Genomic DNA, 27,500 nt, shown 5'->3' with positions numbered 1-27,500 from the left:
AAAGCGCCCCTGAAGCAATGATTCAGCTTGATGTACCGAGTTCACACGCTCAGAGTCGGCGCGTTGCCGCCGTTCGCCAGAGCATAGAGTTTTTTTTAATTTTCTATACCATTGGGTTAAAGAGCCATTAAAAGACTTTATATGATACTCCTAAAAGATTATTCCTTCTGTACCTAAAATTTGCATTTCGTTTATCACTAAGCAACATTGTCAAACTACAATATCCACAAAACTTTTCAAGAGAGTCTCTCTGAGCTATACAGGGAGACTATTGTTTTTCAGTGGGAAACTTTTCCAAATTTTCATCCCTACATTGAGCTTAAAAAACAAGTGCAGTTGATTCTGTGTATTTTTACCATAATGAGCACCAACTTCATTAACCTTACTGTCCCTGAAACTGTTTTCAAATTCAGTGCTCTATACTGTGCTCTGTCACTGGTATATACAAAGTTATTTTGTTAATCAATCTCGAGGTGACTAACTATTCACCAACTGCAGAAAAAGGCAAAAGTTACTCAGTTATGATAATTATATTATAGCTTTCAATTCTACTCTGCCACAAAACTCTTACTATGATTATTAAACCATTAGATCTAAGTCAGTATGCAGTTAGGAGGGGGCCATTTGATGAGCCATGGTACACATTCATTAACCCCTATGATCGAGATGATATGACCATCATATCATAAAAAAATCTGGCTTGAGCGACAGGTGACGTGACAATACTGTCATGGGAAAATTTGGCTGAGGGATTTTGGCTGAAGGCCAGGGTGACAGGAATTACTCTCCACAAGTGCACCATGCTCTTAGAGGATGATTAAACACAGAAGACATTTAGGAGAGGGCGTTTGCATCATTTCCATCACTAAACAAGTGTGGAATATATAGTAAGCCAGCTCCAGGGACGATGCTATTTCCATGCTCAGGATCCTATTCCTGCATGCCATGACCAGCAGAGCAGATTGTATTACAGAAAAATGAATGTTATGAAAAATATAAAAAGTGACATATATAATAAAGTGCTATTTATTGTTATTGTTACTGTGCTGAGAGATAATATGGAATCTGTGCAAGAAAAACAATTACCATCTGGGTAAAAAAATTAAATGACAGATATTGGAAAATGGCAAAAAAGCAAGAAATGTTGAAAAAGAGAAACTAACATTGCAAAGGGAAAGCATGGAGTCTCGTCACCATAAATATGCGAGCCCGGCTTATAAGCTACACATTCATCAGAGTGGCCACTCAAGTAAGCCTAATGAATCCATATTTTGGGCCACATGATGGCAGAGAAGCATCCAGATCCAATGGGTAAATTTGAATAATATATTTCCCCAATGAGATCACAACACCAAAATGATTCCAGAATTTGATTTTGAATACTGTTCTGGGTAATCAAATGAATAAATGAATACTACAAGCATAAATCCATCCGGGAAAAAAAAACCTTATGAGCAACATATTAGTGGATATTCATGAATTCCTAATGAATGTGGTACTTCTTCAAACTACAGGCTGTGTCTAGGCAAACCACTTATTAGTCACTGTTTTAGATTTTGTATTCACACTAAAAACAGTTGTTATTTCCTTTAGTAGCAGCATTAACCCAATGGCGACGGGTCACGGCTATCGCCGTCATAACAATACGCACGATGTGAGGCGTGCGGCTGTCCGCAGCGGCGCCGCGCCAAAACGCCCCGAGGCAATGATTCCGCTTGATGGACCTATATCACGCGCTCAGAGTTGGCGCGCTGCCGCCGTTCGCCAGAGCGTAGAGTTTTTTTTAATTTGCTATACCCGGCGCCATTGGGTTATATCATTGTATAAAAACTATACCTAACCATGCTCCAGGAATCCACATTTATCTTGCACTGTTCACTGTGGCTTTGTTACATCAATTCTCTTACATGCAGATGGTTCCAGAAGTGATTAGTCACCAAGAAGACAACTATTGAGCAAAACTGACCTTACCTATTTCTCCCATTCATTGCCTAATCTTTTGGAAAAAAAATATTTTCCCTACTGTTCCCATCTGATGATGATAATGACTAAAATACATTGCAAAAACTGCTGAAAATTCAAGGAATGAGCAAACCTGGTGAGATGGGGTAGGACTAGCGACTGACACCTTCATAGATGAGGGGAAACAATTGATTTATATACTTAGAAAAGTGTTTTTTCAAATTTTTCATTCTCATATGCATGCATCATAACTGTACATCTTTTGACCCACTGAAGGCGGGATGGAAGGCAAATTGACATGTTATGTCACCTGTGTTCTTTTGTCTATTGTCTTTACAAACAGATGGTTCCACAAGTGCTTAATTGCCGAGTTGATTACTAGTCCTCTTTATCTCATCTTTGGCATAAAATTTTCCTTGATTTTTTGGAGAGAAAAAAATCCTGTTGCTAATGTTAACAATGTTGGAATAACCATAATGTTAATAATATTAATATCAATAGCAATATCATTTGCTTTTCTTCCCCCAAAAACAAAAGGAAAAGGAAATTATATGAGGTCACATTGGCATATTAATTGGCTCTCTATTGGCTAAGCACAAGTACATCCATTTATGTTGAAACACAATTTGCAAAAGAAAACTACCATGAACATTACATGTACTCAACAGCAACGGGTTAATAACAAACTTCTGAGGGCTCCCAAATAAAGGGATTTTTCTATATTACTGTCTCGCACATGGAATAACGACCCACATTATATGTAAGCCAAGAAAAAACACAAATATACTTGAAAGAATTACCCCTAAAATTTAAATAAGTAGAAAAATATTGACATTAATCAATTAATTAATTAATCGACAAATAAATAAACAAATAAATAAATAAATAAATAAATAAATAGATAGATAGATAGATAGATAGATAGATAGATAGATAGATAGATAGATAGATAGATAGATAGATAGATAGATAGATAGATAGATAGATAGATAATAAAATTGTAAATATTTTTGTAATAAACAATGAAAATGCAAATGGATGGATGGATGGATGGATGGATGGATGGATGGATGGATGGATGGATGGATGGATGGATGGATGGATGGATGGATGGATGGATGGATGGATGGATGGATGGATGGATGGATGGATGGATGTTTTATATGTGTTGCCATTGATCGCCAGAGTGTAGTTTTTTTTTTGTTTTTTTTCTTCTTCACCCGTCACTAAGGGGTTAAATGAACAACACTATTTGCCGAGTCATATAAAAATCTTTTCATCTTTGCGTTTTCATTGTTTATTACAAAAACAGATCGAGCAGTTTGTTTTGACGCCTAATGGGGCGACCCGTCGGGAAGGGGTTAATACTCTTTCCCTTCATCATCTATCTTCCTTAAAACATTTCCTGTACATACTGAAGTAGAGTATCCATCCTCCCCTAACAGCAAGCCTGGCTCACTTACCTGAGCATTAGGTTGTGGTCCCTGGGGCTGATTCTGTGTCGTGGTGGAGTACATCATGTTGTGTGATGCCACCGGTAAGGTCCCTCCTGCCATAAAAAGAAAAAATCTTAACAGTATTCTCTCAAAATATTGTTAATGAATGCACCAGTTATATTAATCAATAAAAATATACAAATTTCTCTAACAACCTTAGCAAATGTTATGCCATACCCAATGTGTTTACTTTAATTCAAATGAATTGTTTTAACACATAGATGGCTACACTTGTACTAAGTCACCAATGAGCCAATTACAAGAACTGCCAGTCTTGCCCATTCACCCATTTCATTGATTAACGAAAATATTTTACATTATCTTAGTTTGCTGTTACTAATGGTTATAACTTTATAGTGATTATAATGTTTATAATAAAGATAACCCCATCGATATTTATACCACTAGTAAATACGTTTTTCCCGCCAATTCAAATCAGGTAAGCTCACAAGGCCTACTAATTGACTCCTTTATCCCTAAGCACTAGCAGAGCCATCTATGTGCACAAAAATTTCACAAAAATATAAAAAATGAGCCCAGCATTTTCTCTATTTTTTATTAATTTTCCCCAACAGCAATGGGTTAAATGCCCAAAGAAAATATTGTTCACAAACCCAACATATCTGACATTCAACTAATTTGACAAATTTTAAAAATCTTTCTTGCCAACACACTTTAACACTAATTTACAGGTCATACATTTTTTCCCAATAATAAAAATAGTGTTAGAAGTCCAGTTTACGTCAACAAGTTAAAACTGTGAGAACTCATACAAGGACAATAATGACAACTACTTATGACGTGACATGCAAGCCTTTTTTAGCCATTACCAATTTTGTAACTGTATCAGAGAATTATCCTCATTATAATACACAATACTTAAAAATACCAGGCCACACAAATAAATTTATTGTTACTGTGTAAATAATCCCTTCAACGTAATATTTGCATATATTTCATACCTGGTATTACTCAAGATGAATATCAGCATTCACAATATATATTTTCAAATAACCCAATTGTATATTATGAATTGATCAGAATGCTGTAACCAAATCAGAGCTTAACTTGATGAAAATGTTTTTCTTATGAATGAGAGGTGTAAAACGCACAAATATTTGCAAAGTAGAATTTTTACTAAATTCTCCAACTAAATACCGAGTGACTAGACTGATGTTAATTAAAAGCTTTGCCCAGTCCTCTGATCTCTCTTTACAGATCTACAAAAAGCCTTCTGCATACTCTGAATCCCATTTGTGAATACTAATTTTCTTAAAGTTGATAGACTGACTGACAAATGCCATACCTACATCTGATAATACATAACAAAGCCTGTAATCTTTCAATATGAAAATCAAGGTTAGGAGTGAACAATGGCATGGGGCTTATCTGAACTATCTGACTCCATCATAAATGGGTATCACAGCAAAACTTTTAAATAATACTTACTAGCATCATATATATCAATATGTCTAGCCCAATTTTCAATCTTAAAAATCTACTGCCTTAAAACAAAAAAAAATCTCCCCCCCCCCAAAAAAAAAAAATAAATAATAAAAATAATAAGTGCAAGGCAATTACTCCAAATTAGGTTAAGCTAAAACAGCACCTTTTCACAGAAAGTTTTAATTTAGTATAACAGCTCCCATTCCAGGATGTAATTTACTAGACTATGCTCTTTGGCACTCCTGATGAAAACTTATCCTAAAGCTAATAGGCAAGTTCAATCCACCTGTAATGTAAAGTTCATATCACCCACAACCCATTTTGTTCCTGAAAACTGACTTCTGCTTCAAACTTTGTATAAACAAGAAAATTTCAGCACTCTATTACTTCATTTACTAAGTGGAAACATGTTTGATTACAATAAAAGCAGCCATAATTGCAGGAACTTAATAAGAAAATCAAGCAAATAATAAAAAAATGGTGAAAAGTGAAAACCAAGTTCAATGTTAAATATCTAACTAACTAATATCTAATTGTATTTAGTTTGAAAAATACTCATTATAAATATCAAGTATAAAATTTTAATAAATGGAATGAAGAGAATTAATTAAGTGTAGGGACATTTCACAAAACAATAATACAGTGAACACTACATTTTCCTCAAGACATTGGGTTTAATAATTTCCAGATGAATAGGCATATATTTGCACACGGATAAGATCCCTGCGCATCCCAGACAGCATTCAACAGGACAACAATAGAAATCACACAACATTCTTATACACATTTAGTTTAGCTGTGAATGGGGATTTGATATCTTTAGAGACAAAAGGAAAGTTAATCGAAATTCCCAACAGGGTATGGAATGTTGCCATGCCATCATATGAATTAATATGCCAAGCAAAATTGTGTTTTCAGTAACTTTTCTCCAATCATCTTATAAATACTTTGCATTTTTCATAATATACAAGCCTTTCCCAGTACCTAATATCAAGAAAAATACACCCTGTTTACACATATGGACAGAATGAACAAGATATGGTAACTCAAAGCAAAAGCATAATTTTCATTGAAACACACTCAGAGAAGATGTGAGTAGCCTCACTGCCAGAAACTGACAATTTACCCAGGTATTTTTTCCAACATGACAAAATAGTTAACCCAATGGCGACGGGTCACGGCTATCGCCGTCATAACAATACGCACGATGTGAGGCGTGCGGCTGTCCGTAGCGGCGCCGCGCCAAAACTCCCCGAGGCAATGATTCGGCTTGATGGACCGATATCACGCGCTCAGAGTCGGCGCGCTGCCGCCGTTCGCCAGAGCGTAGAGTTTTTTTTAATTTGCTATACCCGGCGCCATTGGGTTAATGAACACAGTGTACACTACCTGGAGAGATAATAAGGAGTCTGCTCGATGAAAATCTATTATCCCCGATAAAGTATAACCAATAAAAAATATAAACCTTGGTATATGGCAAATACCCGGCGCCATTGGGTTAAGGGGGATGATTCCTCAATACTATTCGAACATTTTAAGCTGATGTTTGATTGTCATTTTTTTTTTTTTAACTAGTATTGCATCTCCCTTAGATCAAGATATTTTGGTATATAACTGAAAAGTAGATATCACTGCACTGCCACTAAGAACCAGACTTTGTACATATATTTGCTGTAAAAGTACATATGAAAAATAACAGAATAGATTTTCTTTTAGTAAACTGACAATACACCAACACCTCACAAACTTAGGTTATGACAACAAGTGTCCTGCTGAGATAAGAAGTCAGCATTCATCAGCTTTTGCCTCCTCCCCCCCCCCCCTTTTTTGAGGGGGGTTGCATACATTTTTGAAAATCTATTCACACTGTAAAATTGCATAATCTGCTTAATGATCTTCATTCTTTCTCTCTTTACTTTAATCAAACAATGAGAGGAGTTAAAAGACTTTTTGAATCACCATATGCTTGCATTTTGTTCTTATCTGGGGAGGTTTTTTTTAACATAACATTTTTAACACAGCGCAGGAAAAGGATGCGCTTCTATGACTTAAAGAAACATTTTACCTGACATCAGTGCATGAATAAGAATTTTGGCATCTTATTGTAATCTTGAATAGTAATCAAGAAATTCAGTAAAGCTATTAAACTTTTTGTCTGAACTGATATTTTTACTACAAATTATCATAGCTAACAGTTTAAATAGAACATAACTCCACTGACTGGATGTCATTCAAGTAAATCACAATCAATGCCATTTCCGGTTTCTGCACTTCTACATCACAATGGGACTAAATCCATAGCATAAAACTAGGCTCAAAAAAAAACAAGAAAAAAGAAAAAAAAAAAACTTAAAAATCTAACACACAGTTCAACCCCTTTTCCATTTGAGGAACATGCCACCACAGGCAGAACAGTCACTGCAGTCTCCATACATGCTCCTTGTAAGGCATCTATGTCAACTTACCTGAGCCTTGTTGTATTTGCTGTGTTGAACCTGGTGGGAGTGCTTGTGTACTGAGGTCGTGTGGCGGTCCCGGGGGCTGAGGGCTTGGCCCAGGTGGCACTCCACCAACCTGACCCACTCCTTGGCCCACTCCACCTGTGCCGTGCCCACCTACACCTCCACTCTGGAATTAGAAATTACATTTTGAGAGATTTTCTACAGTTGTTCATAAATAATAAAAATAATAATAATAATAATAATAATAATAATAATAATAATAATAATAATAATAATAATAATAATAATAATAATAATAATAATAATAATAATAATAATAATATTGATTAAAAAAAGTACATGACAGCAAAATGATTGACTACTCATAAGATATGGATCAATAATCTTTTCTAATATTCTATAAAAGTGAAAATTAACTATTGGTGTAAAACTTAAATGTTCTGCCAACTGTTTCATTTAATCACATTTCCTTTTAAGCTTATGATCTAAAAATAAATAAATTACCAGTCTCCCAACATCATATTTAGAACAGCATTGTACAACAACAACAAAAAAAATCTTTCAGATACTAATCAAATCTAGCCACTGGTGCTAGATAATTGCACCATGCACTATAATTTTGTTTTGTGAATTTTGTTTATACACAGATGGCTCTCCACAAGCATTGAGTCACCAAGGACTGAATTAGTAAGCTTACCTAACCGCACCTGATATTCCCACCATTCATTAAATTTTCTTATTCTTTTCTGATGCTACTATTATCGTTATCATCATTATTATTAACATTGTGATTATGCTATTATCAATAATAATAGCATAATCAAAAAATAATTAAAGAAAAAGGTAACCAGTGAGATCAGGAAAGAAGCGACTGTGGGGCCATCTACCTATGTATAAGGAAACTTAGTAAACTTTTAAAATCACAGTGGACATGGAGTTCTGTTACCACACAACATGTTTGTGCGCGCCTAGCCACTCAAGTAAGACTAATGCCCTTGTTTTGGGCTACATGATGGCAGTGAAGCATCCAGATCCAATGGGTTAATAAAGACAATCAACTTAGGATTCCTCTGCTAATTTTGGCAAGATTACAATCTCTTATAACAGTAACAACAATGCCAGGGTATATCCTCACATATTTCTAGATCATACATAAGGAGACAACTTGATCACTCTGGTCAGAAATGTGATTCCTGGCATTTTGAAGGTACTTGCATATTTGAAATCTCTCAACCTTCAAAAAAGAACTCTATGTTTGCCAAATCTTATCTTTTATAGACAATGGGAGAGGAGGATTGTATCTCACCAAAACAAATAAAAAAAAATAATAATAATAATATATAAATAAATAAATAAATAAATAAATAAAGAAAGAAAGAAAGAAAGAAAGAAAGAAAGAAAGAAAGAAAGAAAGAAAGAAAGAAATAAAGAAATAAAGAAATAAAGAAATAAAGAAATAAAGAAATAAAGAAATAATTAAATAAATAAATTGCAAATCTGCATATTCTCTAAGAAAAATGGACAGAGCATTGTACTCAACTGATATATTATCAAAAAATGTCTTGGTATGCTTTGCTTATTAATTTCTCATGAATTTACAACCGATTTTCAGTTCTGAAGATTTAGTCTTGGGAAGGGTTTGAACAAAAAACAATTGTAATCATTTCATTTTGCAAAAAATAAATTACATACTTTTTCAAGAATTTTAGAACCAGATGGTATTTAGTTAATTTAAATAATTTATCCTTTTTTGGTCTCCAGAATTACCCCCTAAAATTCTAAATTTTGGTGATTTTTCTAGAAAATGGTTATTGCTTTGCATTCAACAGTAAATGATCTATCATGTGCACAAACTATATCTTAAATTAAGAAAAAAATCCTTATTAAAGAAAATCTAGAACATATACATACGTGAAGTATAATAACTAAATCTCTCTCTACTACAAAGGTAAATAAATCAATATTTTTTTTTTTCTCCCCAATCAAACAGATTATCAACTTCCGAAATATAATCTCATAGAATTTCAATACTATCTTTTGCATCCATATGGAATTCTACACTTTTGATAACTAAAAGTTGTCAAGTCTTAAAACATGACATACATGTACTAATAACTTTTGTAAATATGGTCCAAGACAAAGAATTCTGCCTCCCAAACACAGAATCAACTTCAGCCAACTTCTGTTTTTCACTCTCCTCTTTACTACTGTTGTATACACCCATGCCCTCCACTCTTATCTGTTCCTTTTCTACATATTCCTATCATCAGCAGTTTGATTTGAAGTCATTAAGAAAAAAAAAAAATTACAACAATGAGATCACAATAAACTGTTACTGTGCTGTTCACTTGTCATTCAGCAATGCTTAAAGTTCTTCAGTTCTTGTTCATCCAAACCAGTGGAAATAACCCATGACAAACTATGCAACTGTGAAAGAGAACTACAGTGAGAAAATCAACCCCCCGATTCACATTTCACATCAGAGAACAAGAAAAACAAAGCCCTAGAGGAATAAAGCACGACAAAACACAATGCTCAAAAGCTCTATTCGTGAATAATCCCTGACCTTCAATGCATTAATCAGACTCATAACATTTCTCCCTAATAGGATTAGGCATTAATGATAGAAAGAAGTTAATTTTATTCCAAGTGATGAATAGTTTTTAAAAATCCTTTCAACCTCTTCAGCCGAGACATATCTTGACTGAAACTTTAGTTTATATAAAATGAAAGGTGTCATTAGTTTAGGATTAAATCAATACAGTTAACTAATTCATTATTCTTACACTGCAATTCCATGAAAATACATGTAAAGAATTACTAGAGTATCAACCCTGAACTTAAAAGGTTGATTACTTAGACTCCATTTCTCTTATCCTAAGTAAACAACATTCACCTCTTGAGAGGGGAAAATGTGATACAGAATCTCTTATCTAGACTCTGCAAGTTTTTGAGAAAGTAATAGGTTCTCACAGAATTTGAGGTAAAATGAAAGAAAAGAAAGAAATAAAGAAATAATTAAATAAATAAATTGCAAATCTGCATATTCTCTAAGAAAAATGGACAGAGCATTGTACTCAACTGATATATTATCAAAAAATGTCTTGGTATGCTTTGCTTATTAATTTCTCATGAATTTACAACCGATTTTCAGTTCTGAAGATTTAGTCTTGGGAAGGGTTTGAACAAAAAACAATTGTAATCATTTCATTTTGCAAAAAATAAATTACATACTTTTTCAAGAATTTTAGAACCAGATGGTATTTAGTTAATTTAAATAATTTATCCTTTTTTGGTCTCCAGAATTACCCCCTAAAATTCTAAATTTTGGTGATTTTTCTAGAAAATGGTTATTGCTTTGCATTCAACAGTAAATGATCTATCATGTGCACAAACTATATCTTAAATTAAGAAAAAAAAAAAAATTACAACAATGAGATCACAATAAACTGTTACTGTGCTGTTCACTTGTCATTCAGCAATGCTTAAAGTTCTTCAGTTCTTGTTCATCCAAACCAGTGGAAATAACCCATGACAAACTATGCAACTGTGAAAGAGAACTACAGTGAGAAAATCAACCCCCCGATTCACATTTCACATCAGAGAACAAGAAAAACAAAGCCCTAGAGGAATAAAGCACGACAAAACACAATGCTCAAAAGCTCTATTCGTGAATAATCCCTGACCTTCAATGCATTAATCAGACTCATAACATTTCTCCCTAATAGGATTAGGCATTAATGATAGAAAGAAGTTAATTTTATTCCAAGTGATGAATAGTTTTTAAAAATCCTTTCAACCTCTTCAGCCGAGACATATCTTGACTGAAACTTTAGTTTATATAAAATGAAAGGTGTCATTAGTTTAGGATTAAATCAATACAGTTAACTAATTCATTATTCTTAGAGAGGAGGGACGAGGAAGGAGGAGAGAGAGTAGAGAGAGGAGAGGGAGGAGAGGGAGGAGAGGGAGGAGAGGGAGGAGAGGGAGGAGAGGGAGGAGAGGGAGGAGAGGGAGGAGAGGGAGGAGAGGGAGGAGAGGGAGGAGAGGGAGGAGAGGAGGGAGGAGAGGAGGGAGGAAAGGGAGGAGGAGGAGAGGAGGAGGAGAGGAAAGAGGAGAGGGAGGAGAGGGAGGAGAGGGAGGAAAGGGAGAAGAAGGAGGAGGAGGAGGAGGAGGAGGAGGAGGAGGAGGAGGAGGAGGAGGAGGAGGAGGAGGAGGAGGAGGAGGAGGAGGAGGAGGAGGAGGAGGAGGAGGAGGAGAAAGCTCGGAAGGCCGTTTGGCAGTTCATCCGGGTGAAAACGAACCAAATGACAAACTATTTGCGGAAAAAATGCAAGCGATGATTTGAATTTAGGTATACATTTTCTAGATCCTCGACCTTGAAAGCCTCATTTCTACTGCGCGGAAAGGCACACTTTGGACACGAAGCAACACCGAGGTGCCCGACCTACGAGCGCTGGATCAAAGGCGGAAGAGCAGGTCCGGGCGGCGGTGCAGCGAGCGGTTTCGCTCAATTAGGATTCGCCCTTCCCACTCTGCGGGCCGTCGCGCCAGTTATGAAAGCAGGGCGAGTGGCGCTGTCGAAGGCGAGTGGCGCTGTCGAAGGCGAGTGGCGCTGTCGAAGGCGAGTGGCGCTGTCGAAGGCGAGTGGCGCTGTCGAAGGCGAGTGGCGCTGTCGAAGGCGAGTGGCGCTGTCGAAGGCGAGTGGCGCTGTCGAAGGCGAGTGGCGCTGTCGAAGGCGAGTGGCGCTGTCGAAGGCGAGTGGCGCTGTCGAAGGCTTTTGGTAACGGGGAACAGCCGAGCTAAACGGAGTGTGTGGCGCCACCGAGCACGAGTCGAGGTCAGAGGAGTGATGACGGCGTTAATGGTGGGTTGAGATGAGGAAGAGACCACGAGAATATCCCATCAATGTAGAAATTGCTGCACTTGTAGAAGACGGCTCTTATAAGATGAAAGCAACAGACATGTGAAACGTTACTTTCCCACTGACATACCGAATTGACACCAACCAGCATTAGCTTTACAACAGTCACCAAATCGAAAGCATACCAGGCATCCACATCCTACATAATCATCAGCTAAACCACTGATGACTAAAAACCAAGGACCCGTTTTTGTTTTTTGTCGTGGAATGGTTTTCTTCTACGAAAAGAACACCTATTATAGCAAAATAATGTGCAGACAGTAGTGCTAAACCAGCCAAGAGATGGAAGGGAAACGTGATATCACTGTTGAGGCGAAGGCGGGCTGGTTGGAAGGCGCTGGCGAGTGCTGCTGGCGGAGGCGGCAATGCATGGGATAACTTTAAGACGTCCTTCCCCTTCGCTTTCTTGGAGCCTGTTCTCGCGCGCGGGGCTGCCGTCGTCGCAGTGACGCCACATTGCACGTTTCCGCCCTGCATCCCTTTTACACACATCAAATACCAATTCGGGGAATTGGCCGAAACCAAGCCGGCCGCTACATAAATAATAAAGCAGAATAATTTTTTTAAAAATCAATGCAACGCGGAAAATGGCGAAGTGACGATCAAAAAGCAGGAAAATAAACGTCAGCTCACCCGTTCCCTAGCAAGCAGCATCCAGTACGAGCAGAAAAATGTTAAAGCTCAAAGGGAACTTTAGCAGGACAAACTTGAGCAGGCGGCTTAAAGGTGACGGATTGTGCTGCTGCCAGGGGGCCGGGGAGGGGGTTAGCGCGCGCGCACCCCACATTTCGACTGCAGTCATGAGCTGACAACGTGCGGCCAAGGGAGAGAGAGGAGAGAAAAGCGTGCACGAACGGCTGAAATGAGTGTCCCCTCGCCCGGGAGAGGGGGGGGAGGGTGTCACGACGACTTTCGCAGCATAAGAGAACAATAAATGACAAGGCTGGAGGTTGTGACAACGCGCTGCTGATATAGGTCAGAATGTACCGACGAAATCTCTCTCAGTACTACGACTTGATGTCGAAACTGCAACGGTGGTCGACGTGACACGAGGAGGGCGATAATGGCGGAGCTAACAGTGCCTTGGAGTCGGGAGATGCATTGGAAACTAACAGCATTAGCTGCGCTTTAGCTGTCGCGAGGTGGCTGTTTAATCACGCCGCGGACGCCGACGACCCCGTGAAACGCCGCCACCCACGCACGATAATCCAATTATCCAAAGCGGGTAGCGTGTCGGCAGGATTCGGAAAAAAGCATGCTGTCGCGCTACAGTTCCCGGACGGCGGCGGCGTTGCGTCTTGCAGGGGACCCACTGCCATGCAAACCGCCCGAACCCCGCTATAGCAACCCCTCCTCTATCGGCAACATGACCTACGCCCATTCACGCAGCTTCCTCCGGGTCGTTATCGCGATGCACGTCAAATCGACGCTGCCAGCACGTGCCAGCAACGCCGGCACCCACCGCATCCCCCTCGAGTGTCGACCTAGCGCTGCCCACCCGGCCGCGCATACCAGCACAGGGTCAATGGAGCAAGGTCGTCTACCTCACTACTGGGTTCAGGCAGTCGTCGTCACCCTACCGCTCCCTTCCTCGCCCCTCCCACATCCCCTGCGCTTCCCTCCTTCCATTCTCCCTACTACTCCCTCTCTTGTTCTCCTCCTTTCCTTCCTCCACCTCTTCTTTTCCCCTTCCCTTCTATCCCTACCAACCACGATCTCCACCTCTTCAGCAAGAAGTGCACAGAAGTGGAACAACGATTCTATAGAGTATATGACGAAACATAAAAGGAAGACTGGAAACGTGGACTTCTCCGGAGGCAAGATGCTAATCAACGTGGAATCCGTTAAGCCACGACCCTATCTTGGAACAGCGAGCCATGAAACAAACATGGCAAAAACACACTCCATTACTGATGCAGAGAAGGACATACATTATAAAATAAGTGAGACAATTGTAAGAGCATATTCCTAAGACGTCTAACGTGCTCTCATCATACTCTATTGTATTCTGGACTATCTAGAGGATTGTGAGCTCGAAATCAATCGATCAGTTTTCCTCTCTTAAATCCTAAAGAAACCCCACTTCTAACCGATTGCAAAAATGGAAGCAACACACAAACAATAATGAAATAAATTAACCACTGGCATCCTTCCGGGTACTCTGTGCGATCATAAACAGTCGGCGCGCTCTTACGTGAGCCAAGGTCACTCCATCGAAGACAAAAGCCTCGTAGCTGGAAGAGGCAGGAACAGAAACTTTGATCTTCCAATATCTACGTCGTTCGTGTGTCTTTTTAATCTCTATCTCTGTCTTTGTCTTTCATTGCCTATTTCTGTCTTTATCTTAGTCTATCCCTTGTCTCCTTTCCCCTGCTGTTTCAGGACCAATGTTCACCGCTCCATTCAGCAGAAGACTGCATGCGCGGTCCCTGCTGATGCGGCCGGAGTTTCCTCATGCTGCTCCGGGTCGCGAGGGGCTTCCTACTTCTATCCTTCTATTCCTCCTCCCTACATTTCTCCTCTACTTATCCCTCCCTCCTTGCCTTAATCTTCGCTTCCCTATTTTCGTCTTTCCTGTCTCCTCTTTACCATTGACTCGCACTGACACCTAAATGTCCTCCCCCCCATTACACCCAGTGCCCCCGCCCCCCTTATACACAAGCACATGCACGCACATTCCCTCCCTCACAAGCACGAGCACTCACTCGCTCCAAACTCTCGGCTCCCCAAAAAGCCCCGCAATGCTTTACTCCTTTCCACTTTAAACTCCCTCCCCTTCACTATTTCCACTCCCAACACGAAAAGCTCAACTCCGTCATCTTCACTTCCTTTCCTTCCCTATCTCCACTCCCAACCTGAAAAGCTCCACTCCCTCACTCCCTCACCCCTCTCATTCACCCCCGCCCGCCTGGAGTCTCGCAGCTAATTAGGGGGAGATTTCGTCCCAACTATTTCACTGTTCGCGTGGCAGTGACGGGCGCCGGAATGCACGTCGCGCTCGCCATTCGAGGGGGCGGAGAGCGACACTTTCCCCAGGACAATTCTCACTTCTTCTTCTTCCTGCTGCTGCTCCTGCTGCTGCTCCTGCTGCTGCTCCTGCTGCTGCTCCTGCTCTGCTGCTGCTGCTGCTGCTGCTGCTGCTGCTGCTGCTGCTGCTGCTGCTGCTGCTGCTGCTGCTGCTGCTGCTCCTGCTCCTGCTCCTGCTCCTGCTCCTGCTCCTGTCTGCTCCTGCTGCTGCTGCTGCTGCTGCTGCTGCTGCTCCTGCTGCTGCTCCTGCTGCTGCTCCTGCTGCTGCTCCTGCTGCTGCTCCTGCTGCTGCTGTGCTGCTGCTGCTGCTGCTGCTGCTGCTGCTGCTGCTGCTGTGCTGCTGCTGCTGCTGCTGCTGCTGCTGCTGCTGCTGCTCCTCCTGCTGCTGCTGCTCCTGCTGCTCCTGCTGCTCCTGCTGCTCCTGCTGCTCTGCTGCTCCTGCTGCTCTGCTGCTCCTGCTGCTCCTGCTGCTGCTGCTGCTGCTGCTCTTTTTCTAGTCTTCATCCTCCTCCTTACATCCTTCCTTTCAGTCTCTTCTAGCCTCGTCTTTTTCTTTCTTTCTTTCTCTATCTTTCTTTCTTTCTTTCTTTCTTTCTTTCTTTCTTTCTTTCTTTCTTTCTTTCTTTCTTTCTTTCTTTCTTTCTTTCTTTCTTTCTTTCTTTCTTTCTTTCTTTCTACCTACCTACCTACCTACCTACCTACCTACCTTTGTCCGTCTTTGCCTTTCTGTCTTTAATCCCCCTTACGTTCACTTTCCACACGACTCCATTCCCGATCCTCGACCCCCCCCCCCCCAAAGAGCTACCTCGGGAGTCTCATTACAAACACATCCGGTCAGATTAAAGTTGCTGTGACGATTCATGCTTCTGGCACACATTTTGCCGCGAGGGGCTGCTTGGCAGAGAGACTTCACTCATTAGAGATAGATGCCCGGTCAATTATGTGAACGTTCATTCAGTCAGTCAGTCAGTCGCTCTTTCATTCATTCATTCAGTTATTAAATCAGTCATTCCGTCAGTCTGTCAGTCTGTCACTCTTTTCATTCATTCATTCATTCATTCATTCATTCATTCATTCATTCATTCATTCATTCATTCACTCAGTCAGTCATACAGTCAGGCACGACCAGCGAGTCAACCCTTCAATCAACCATTCATTCGTTCATTCCTTCATTCACTCATTCCTTCATTCACTCATTCCTTCATTCACTCATTCATTCATTCACTCACTCATTCATTCATTCACTCACCCACCCATTCAAATAGCACTCACTCACAAGCCAAGCACTCCAGCCAACGGTCTCGACCACCGAAATAATGTCTTTTCCTGGGAGGGGTTCCAAGGGTTTCACCATTACACAGCTGTCGAGTCGTCTCTCTGGAATATTCCCAAGAGTGTCTCGAGGCTTCATCAGCGACAAAGCGAGAGGTTGCAATCACGAAAGCGCATCGTGACGCCGTCCACCGAAAGCTCCATTAGGCTGCTTCCAGACTCGCGGCAGCAGTTCGAGGCGCCAGTCCTTGAGGCCTGGCCTTCGAACCGCTAATCCATCTAACCACTACTATTAACCGTCACACAACATCCACTTGAAAAAAAAAAAGGAAAAAAGAAAAAAAGATCAAAGCCATTTGTTGGGCTGAATAAACGACAAATGAAGACGCTTAACTGACGACAACTTTGCTCCGAGACAGGAAGGAACTAAATCATCGGACACTGTATGCGAAATAGGAAGTTCGTATTTAAACACAACGCGAGATTAGAAATGGCGGATCTATGCCGTCAACACGTTCAAATTAATCTATGATGAAAAGTCAATCTATCTACGTAGGGGTAGGGGTAGGGGTAGGGGTAGGGGTAAGGGTAGGGGTAAGGGTAGGGGTAAGGGTAGGGGTAAGGGTAGGGGTAAGGGTAGGGGTAAGGGTAGGGGTAAGGGTAGGGGTAAGGGTAGGGGTAAGGGTAGGGGTAAGGGTAGGGGTAGGGGTAGGGGTAGGGGTAGGGGTAGGGGTAGGGGGTAGGGGTAAGGGTAGGGGTAAGGGTAGGGGTAAGGGTAGGGGTAAGGGTAGGGATAAGGGTAGGGATAAGGGTAGGGGTAGGGGTAAGGGTAAGAACAATAATAAGGACAAGGACAAGGACACGGATAAGGGAAGGGGTGGTTATCTTCCCTTTTTTTTAATGTTGAAATAAAGAGGAACTCAGTCAACAGTTCTTCAGCTGGTAAGGAAGTAAATAATCATTTGTGACACACACTCACACACACACACACACACACACACACACACACACACACACACACACACACACACACACACACACACACACACACACACACTCACACTCAACAACAAGTGCCAAAACACTCCAGTCTCGCCGTTGCTCCATCGTTTCCTCCCCGAAAGCGCCTTCCGTCGCACGCGAGTCGGAATGGGTCAGACAAGGAAGATTTTTCAGCAAGCAAGTGATGATCTGCCCGGCGCGACAGCCTGCTTGCTTGAACGGGGTTCGCTCTCTCGGGAAGGATATCCGTTAACACGGGTTAGGAAAGCGACCGTCGAAAAGGAGAGAAGAAAAAGGCGATAAACACCGAGTCAAAAAAGGCGAGTTTCGTCATGACATTTCTCGTAGTTGACGCGACGCTCACGTCCCGAAGATACAACAGAAACAACACACACATCCCTTTACATATCCTACCACATCTTTCTATCGCAAAAAAAGGCAGATTGTGAATAAATCAATAATAAGAAAGTGTGAATATTGCCATGCGATAACTTCTATTTTTCCCTAGTGATTAGTTGTTTAATGCTCGCTCTCACTTCCCCTCCTTCCAATCGTAGGAAAATATAGGACAGTGATAACGACAGCGACGAAAATATCACAAAAATACACATCTACTTTCCCCATGACGGACAACTGGAAATCTTTCCTTCCCCACTTACTTTGATGCCAAACAGCCTAGCACGTGTTTACCTGGAGAGCCAATTGTGAACCCAGCCGCCTACGGTTTCTAGAACATTTGTGTCAAAGGTAATCATCGAGAAGAAACTCCTGAACTTATGGGAGTTTGCATGAAGAAATGAAAGAGCAATTCTCGCGAAAAATAGGGGGGGGGGGGGTTGACGAAAAAGGAAAGAGGTATAGGGTACTTCTCGCAAAAAGGTGGAAATAATCATATAAGCAATGGGGGGGGGGGGGGCATTCTTTTCGTAAATTTTTAATGCAAGAGAGGAAAGGAAGGGGCACAAAATAAAGAGCGCGCGTGGTAGGAGCTGGGATGGGGGATGGGGAGGGGGGAAAGGGGGGAAGGGGATGCGGGAAGTGGCGTGTCGTGCAGAGCCAGTAATGCCAGCCCCGCAGGCACGCGAGGAGTCTGCCGTCCTGGGAGATCGATCAGGAACTTCAGATCAACCCCCACCCCTTCAAACCCGCCTCCCTCTATCCACACACCCCTCCACTATCTATCTCATTCCTCCATCCACTTCCACATACTAACCACCACCCTCTCCCTCCATCTGCTTTACCCTTCCTCCCCGTGTCCATCGTCGATTCGGTTATTATTAATGCAAGCCCTGGTTATTACTGTGGGTTCTTAACCTTTACGAGGGAACAGGGTATAGCTCCCACTCTCTATCAATCACTGACTATCGCACTCACAGACACTCGTTTTCCCTAAGCATACAAGCACGCAGAGAGGCAGAGAGGCAGGCAGGCAGAGAGGCAGGCAGGCAGGCAGGCAGGCAGACAGGCACAGACACTCGCTTGCAATCACGCAGACAGGCACAGACACTCGCTTGCAATCACGCAATCACTCACTATTTACAAAACCACTATCCCTCAACCGCAATCACGCAATCAATAACACAATATCACTGAGTACTGTCCAGAAGCAAGCGACACCTTTCAGAGAAAGCCGCGCCTCCCCTTGAATCAAGAATAGCAATAACTTCTTAATAAAAAACAAAATAATAATAAAAAATGTTTTGGAAATAACTGCGCATTCCGCCCATCTCCATGAATAATTCAGGCGCGCCCCAGACATACAAAGCTTCGGGTTAATGGGTAAACAAGAGGAGGAGAGGTCACCCAGCGCCCCCCGGGAACAGCCAAGACAGGAAGCAGCAGGTGTTGCAGTTAACGAGACGCTCGGTTCCTTACGCGGACGAACTTTAAGAATATATTGGTACGATCCCCATCATGAACGGAAAACCAAGAAAACAGATAGGTGGTAAAGAGACAAAGATAAATACACAATTTTAACAAAGGTGTCCAACTAGGAATGGAATAATAAAGAAAAACAAAAACTCAAAAGCCGCTGGGATGAATATCAAAGGAATCTATATAAGTTGAAATTGATCATTCATATCCCGTCCGTCACCACAATCCAATGATTCGCATCACATCAACTATCCGAATAATTTCGTTAAGTTCGCAAGCGAAAAAGCTATTGAAAAGACCGGGGTTAAAGACTGGAAACACTTCTGAACGGTTACTTAGGATACCTGGTAAGGTTTAGTTGTAAGCATAAAGCCATAAATCAGATTTCTTAACCATAAGGGATAAAGTTCACTACTACGAACAATAATTACTTCACCACTGCGGCTGGATCCCAAGGAAAGCGCACGCAAAATGCAAGCGCGTACGGTCCGCTGGAAAGCCGGCCCAAACCCAGATTGTATATCCCAAATCCGTGAAAATTTCAAGGCCAAATTGCCGCGTCATGATCCCACTACAGCGAGGACGCCAGGCGCAGCACAAAAGCCCGCAAGCCCGGTCGGGCTGGGATATCCCGCTGCAACACATAACCTTCGCGTTAATGACCAAGGAAGCATCGCTGCACAGCCACGACTGCAGCAGTCGGCGTTTGCAACACAGAGAGAGGTTGCAACGAGGTTAATAAGTTGTGGCAAGTGGGTTTACCCAGGTCATCGTGCGAACAGGGCATAGGGACAAAAGTATACTGGGGTGGACGGCGGCATGCCGAATGATATCATGATGCCAATGTTCGGCAATCGCGTTCGTGCACTTGCAGTTGTGCAACACCAAGCGCACTGCCTGCAAAGGCACTCACTCATCGACATGGCTCAATTGCAAGGCTGAATGTGCGGTTCGGCGGCCGTCCGGAAAGACCCTGGGTGAAAATCGCTGACGAAGGAAGTGACTCACGCGGAGATCGAGCCGAATCCTGGTGACGACGGCGATGATTACTCGGCTCCAACGCCAGCCCATAACGCGCCTCCCAAAAACGGGGCAAACAGGCGGAAGGAATGCCGTGATCCAAGTCGCCCGAGGCCCTCCTCCCGGGGAAGCCGACTGTGACGAGGATCAATGCCCACAAGTTTCACGGAGGCGCCCCTCCGGAGGCCCCCGCCGCCATGCCGCTTCTTCCGTTTGGCGTTTCCAGAAAAAGGGCGCGGAGACAAGAGGGGCGAGGGAGAAGGGGAGGGAGGGCGTTCCCGGGGGGGGGGGGGGGGACGCCGAAGGACGGCCAACGGGACGAGGGGGGGGGGGGGGTGCATCTTGCAACAAAACCGTCAAATGTTCAGGGGCGTCAGTGAAGAATGATTGGGTTGCATCCCATCTTACAAGGACAAGAGGATGAAGGGTGCATGTGCGTGTATGTGCATACGGGTGTGTTGCATGTGTGTGTTTGCATGTGTATACGTGTGTACATTGTGTGTGTGAGCATGTGTACGTGCGTGCGTCTGAACGTGGGTGTGTACGTTCGTCTGAACGTGCGTGTGTTCGTCTGAACGTGCGTGTGTTCGTCTGAACGTGCGTGTGTTCGTCTGAACGTGCGTGTGTTCGTCTGAACATGTGCATGTGTGCGTTCGTCTGAACATGTGCGTGTGTGCGTTCGTCTGAACATGTGCGTGTGTGTGTGCGTTCGTCTGAACATGTGCGTGTGTGTGTGCGTTCGTCTGAACATGTGTGTGTGTGTGTGTGTTCGTCTGAACATGTGCGTGTGTGTGTGCGTTCGTCTGAACATGTGCGTGTGTGTGCGTTCGTCTGAACATGTGCGTGTGTGTGTGCGTTCGTCTGAACATGTGCGTGTGTGTGTGCGTTCGTCTGAACATGTGCGTGTGTGTGTGCGTTCGTCTGAACATGTGCGTGTGTGTGTGTGCGTTCGTCTGAACATGTGCGTGTGTGTGTGTGCGTTCGTCTGAACATGTGCGTGTGTGTGTGTGCGTTCGTCTGAACATGTGCGTGTGTGTGCGTTCGTCTGAACGTGCGTGTGCGCGTTCGTCCGAACATGTGTGTGCGTTCGTCTGAATGTGCGTGCGTGCGTGCGTGCATGCGTGAGCTTGTGCGTGTGTGCGCGCGCGCGCATCTGTACGTGCGTGTGTACACATTCGTGTGCGTGCGATGTGTGTACGTGAATATGAGTGTGCCCGAGAAGTGAACCTGTAGGGAGGAGGAGATCGATATAACCCCCGGCATCCTTGGCCAGGCCTCTTGGTGCGCGTCTCCACCCACAACCCTTTAACTGCTCCCAAACAATGCGGCTTTCCCCTCGACGCCAGGCACAAACGGGTCCTTGGCCGGCAGAAGCCACGAGGCGGGGAGGGGAACGAGAAGGGGAGAGGGCGTAGGAGTTGGGAGGGATCTCCCCTCACTGTCCACCCTAATGTCAGGAACATCAAAGGCGTTTTCTCAGATAAGAAAATTCCTCCAGATGCAGCGAGTGGTGCTCTTAAAAGGCCTTCCAAAATGTGTGGCCGCTGCACTTTCTTCTCTCCTTTACTCTGTCTGCCTTTCCCATGGCCAACTTTGATGCGAGAGCACCGGAATGACCCTCTCCCATCTATTTAACGAAAAACTGCCCCGCAAATATCAACCGCTCCAGTTTCGATGGATCTCCGCCATAACTAGACCCATCCAGACTCACCCCCTCAACACCCCTTCAAGCAGTCAAGCCAAGCATGTGGCATGTCCTTCCTTATGTTGTGTAATTTGGAGTTTAGTTTTTTCCTTGGAGCAATCCTGTATAATCCTGACAAGATTTTTTTTTTCCCCATCTTTCCTAAGTGACTGATTGCATGCAAGACGGCTCAACAGATGAAAAGGGTTCTAATTACATCCCCGATGTTTATTGTTACACTTACTGTTTCGCCCGTGTGCGTTCGTGAAATGAGAGTGAGGCTCCAAGCGAGCTTTCAAAAGGAGTAAATTTGGGGTCTTTAGAGCCCGTGCATGACCTTAATCCGCATCCCAAACACAAAATCAATCGCAGATCCAACTTCTGATGGCAGAGCATGCGATCTTCTCAGCTCCTCTTGCCAGCAATCAGCTGACGAAGCGAATCAAACACTCGTGCAGGAGGAATGCCTAGTCCACAGCCTCTGCGAGACGCATCCCCGGCCATAATCAGCATCACTAGAGAATCCTTCCCTCAGCGGCCGCGGCATACCCCCGCCCTCCCGCCATTATTCCTGGCCACAGCTGACTCCTACAACTGTGAGGAAGAAGCCTTCCCGCCCTCACCCCTCTTACCATCATCTTCAACGGCTCCGTGCCTTGTAAAGAAGCCTGAATATTTTTTACGAAATGGATATATAGGTATATTTTTGGCATGGCACCAATTATCTTATAGCAATCTGTTACCCAAAACAGTCTATATGACGTTAATTTTCGTTGAAATTAATAATTATATTTCAGCCTAGGTACAGATTCCCGTCCCTACGGCCGCGAACGTCCGGCCGGCGCGGAGGGGCGAAAATACCCACCTGTGTAGTTCTGCGGGAACCTGGCCTTGTGCGGCCAGTAGTTGTGGTGATGCGGCCCGGCCTTGTTGGTGGCCACGCCGGGGCAGCGCAGGAGGTCGAGCGCCGTTAGTGTGTCATGCCGTAGCAGCTGTGTGGTGAGGCGGTCATACACCCGCAGCACCGGGGCCCCGGGAGGCGGCCACGCGTACCCATACCCAGGGGGCGGTGCCGTGGGCGCGACGGAAGGATGCTGCTGCATCCCTGCACCCTCACACCGCGCCACCACCATACTCCCTCCCCCTACCACCGGCACACCTTCTTCCCCACTCCCACACCATCCCTGAGAACTGTGCACTGCAGATCGACACGCCTGGACTTTCACTCTAATTCCAGGACACTGCGTGGTCGTCGTGGTCGTCGCTGGAGCCGCGGGACGGGCGGTGCCATGGCGTTCGCACGGGGAACGAGGGACAACCGGGCTCGGCGCGGTCACTACCAGATGGTGCCAGGGGACTCACTGCCTTGCTGCTGCCGCTGTTGCTGCTGCTGCATCACTCAGCTGGCAGCCTCACTCTCCACAACACAATTCAACGAGTCGTCCTCACCGACACGTTCTAATCAATATCACCGGCCGAAATGCTATCCCGGGCTGGTGTTATACAGCAGTGACATTTGCACACACTACCACACCCTCTATAGTGAACACGGCGCGGAAGAGGCCGAGGGCGGCCATGGTCGCAGCCCGAAGGATTCCGCTCCGTCCGCCGCCGAGTCGATGCACGTCGCAGGAGAGACGCAGCTGGCGCCAGCGTCCGCGGCAGAGAGGGGGCGCAACGTGTCCACCTTGGCTGCGATCGGATGGACGACACTGGTGAGCTTGGAGCCCAAGTTGAGACTGAGGGCGGGCTGGGTCGGTCCTTCAGTGCTGCACCCTCACGCACGTGGTCCACGCTGCCTGCCGCCCCGCCGCTGCTGCCGCTGCTGCCTCTGCTGGCAGCGGCGCCTCTCCTATCGCCGTCACCGTCGCGCTTTAGCTCCCCTCGCATCAACTACACTTCAGTTCTCCGTGCGAGGAAATCGGCGAACAATATCAATCGCGCTTAGGCCGACAAACGCCAAAACAATGCACGTGCGCTCAGGGTTAGCCCGGAGATGTAAATGGGAAGATACGGCCACAGCGCCGCAGACTACGGTAGACCCCTCCCTCCTCTGCCCTCCGCCCTCCCCCATTCTCCTCTGCCTTCCACCCTCCCCCATTCTCCTCTGCCCTCCACCTCCCATCCTCCTCTGTCCTCCACCCCCCCTCCCTTCATGCTTCCAGGTCTCCCCTCCCCCTGTAACCGCCGAGGCTCTTTCGCCCAGGCCTCTATGCTGGAAGCGCAATCGATGTCATGTGCAAGAACTATTGCATAACGATCAGGCAGCGAGCGAGCAAGTGAGCGTGACACGGCAGGTTGGCAGACAGGAACAGAGGAAGAGCAAGAGCGGAAGCGGCAGAAAAAATGAATAAACAGGAAAATAGGAAAAGGGAGGGGAGGGGAGGGGAGGAGAGGGGAGGGGAGGGGAGGGGAGGAGAGGGGAGGAGAGGGGAGGAGAGGGGAGGGGAGGGGAGGAGAGGGGAGGAGAGGGGAGGAGAGGGGAGGGAGAGGGGAGGAGAGGGGAGGAGAGGGGAGGGGAGGAGAGGGGAGGGGAGGGGAGGGAAGGGGGGAAGGGAAGGGGAGAAGGGAAGGGGAGAAGGGAAGGGGAGACGGGAAGGGGAGAGGGGAAGGGGAGAAGGGAAGGGGAGAAGGGAAGGGGAGAAGGGAAGGGGAGAAGGGAAGGGGTGAAGGGAAGGGGAGAAGGGAAGGGGAGAAGGGAAGGGAAGGGGAGAGGAGGAAGGGGAGAGGATAGGAGAGTAGGGTAGGAGAGTAGGGTAGGGTAGGGTAGGGTAGGGTAGGGTAGGGTAGGGTAGGGTAGGGTAGGTAGGGTAGGGGTAGGGTAGGGTAGGAGAGTAGGGTAGGGTAGGGTAGGGTAGGGTAGGGTAGGGTAGGGTAGGGTAGGGTAGGGTAGGGTAGGGTAGGGTAGGGTAGGGTAGGGTAGAGTAGGGTAGGATAGGGTAGGGTAGGGGAGGGGAGAGAGGAGGGGGAGGGGGAGGGAAGGGGACAGAGACAGGAGGGAGGGAGGGAGGGGCAGACAGAGACAGACAGAGTGAGTGATATGTGAGAGAGAGAGAGAGAGAGAGAGAGAGAGAGAGAGAGAGAGAGAGAGAGAGAGAGAGAGGAGAGAGAGAGAGAGAGAGAGAGAGGAGAGAGAGAGAGAGAGCGCAAAACGGGTTGGCGAATCTCGAGGTCGCAGAGTGTCACTGTTGGCGGCGGTGTCGGCGGAAACGGATCGTGCATGTTCCGACATTGATTTTCAGGGCGAAGAGAGAGAGCACTCACCCCTCCCCCTCCTCCGGTCGCGTTCCCTCGGCAGACCTCACGACGGAACCCGTGACGAAACCAACAGCGGAACCCGTGAGGGAACCCGTGACGGAACCCAACAGGGAGCCCATGCGGAACCCCGAACCCTCAACCAGCATCCGCGAAGGATCCCGCGACGGAACCCCCGACAGAACCCAACGCCCGACCGACACAACGCGTAGGCTACATTCTTCTCTTGACCTTGCTCGACGCAACGACTGCTCGACATAACACAACAGTCCCGCCGACGATGAGATGACCCCCCCGACGGAAATGGCGTAATGTCAGTAAGAGAACCTATTGACAGCTGCTGACAATCAAAGCATTATCATTATAACACATTTCGAGTAGTAGTTCTTGCTGTTGATGTTTTACAATTACCTTGTAACTGTCTGTATCAACCTATATCGACCTATATGTCTACTTGTCTATATCTATCGCTCTAACATCTGCCAACCCGCATCTTATAATTATATTTATATCAACAGAATATCTACATTGCCTCAATCGTCCAGATCTCGTCCGTCTAGAGAATGCGACAACTTGCAATTATACAATGACCTTGCACCTGCCCTGCAATAATTTTTGCAACCAACTACTGACCTTATTTGTGTGCGTGTGCGTGTGCGTGTGCGTGTGCGTGTGCGTGCGGGTTCGTCTATTTTCTAACCAACATGTGCAGTGCACACTGTGCACGTGATGTCAGTGACCTTCACTATTCCACTAAAAATGACATTTCTAATCTAACCTCCACCGAACTGGCTCTCACTAGCCTTGCAGCCTGAACAACCCGCTCCCCCAGCCCAAACGCGCGCGCACGAGCCTGCTCAACATCGCAATCCTCCTTTTCGTCACTCGAAAGACAAGACACGACAACACTTGAGATGATGATCTCCATATATATACATATATATATATATATATATATATATATATACATATATATATGGAAATCGCAAATAAACACAAACATAGCGCGAAGCATAGATAGGTACGAGACAGACCGGCAAACAGATAAGCTGCAGGCCAGAGGGTGGAATGCAGGACAATTCCAAAAATGAGGTCTTTCAATTAACGTCTTTTTCAGAATAATTGGTTCAATAATTCATTACGTAGGTTGAAGGCCAAACAGACAGGACATAGACCGCCCGAAAGATGAAGAGACATGAGTGGGGTTGGAGGCGGAGGCGGAGGCGGAGGCGGAGGCGGAGGCGGAGGCGGAGGTGGAGGCGGAGGTGGAGGTGGAGGCGGAGGTGGAGGCGAAGGTGGAGGCGGAGGCGGAGGCGGAGGCGGAGGCGGAGGCGGAGGCGGAGGCGGAGGCGGAGGTGGAGGCGGAGGTGGAGGTGGAGAGGGAGGTGGGGGTGGGGGTGGGATTGGGAGAGGGAGAGGGAGAGGGAGAGGGAGAGGGAGAGGGAGAGGGAGAGGGAGAGTGGGAGGGGGGAAAGAAGAGGGAGAGAGAGTGGGAGGGGGGGAAGGAGAGGGAGAGGGAGAGGGAGAGGGAGAGAGGGGGGGAGAGGGAGAGGGAGAGAGGGGGGAGAGGGAGAAGAAAAGGGGGCAGGGGGAATGGAAATAGGTGTAGAAGGAAGGATGGATGGGAGAGCCAAACAGAGGAAAAGGGGGGTAAGAGAGGCGAGGATAGGGATGAAATGAGGAAATGAGGAAAGGAGGAAAGAATGAAAGGGAGGAAAGGAGCTCAGGCGGAATAAGAGAAGAAGGGAGGGGGAAGGGATGGAGGGAGAGACGGCAGAAACGCCCGCAAGGAATGGGCAGGGACACGGAAGTGCACGAAAGGGGCACGGAGGGTAAGGGTATCAGCCTAGGCAGATTGGCGGAAGGAGTGGAAGCCAACGGGGAAAAGACGGAAAGAGGAGGGAGGTTACCACTGAGAAGATGAGGGAGCAGCAGCAAAGGAAAGCAGGCCAGCACGAGATAAGCTGGAGCAAAGAAGGGGAGAGGCCAGCAGGGTAGGGGGGCACGGGGGACCGGGAGGCCAACCGGAGGGACGGCTTGGTCAGGAGTAAGGAGGAAGAGGGAGTCGAGTTTTA

Source organism: Penaeus chinensis, chromosome 43, assembly GCF_019202785.1.
Source record: "Penaeus chinensis breed Huanghai No. 1 chromosome 43, ASM1920278v2, whole genome shotgun sequence".
Lineage (NCBI taxonomy): Eukaryota > Metazoa > Arthropoda > Malacostraca > Decapoda > Penaeidae > Penaeus > Penaeus chinensis.
The sequence above is the reverse complement of the archived record's forward strand: the minus strand, read 5'-3'. Positions refer to the sequence as shown.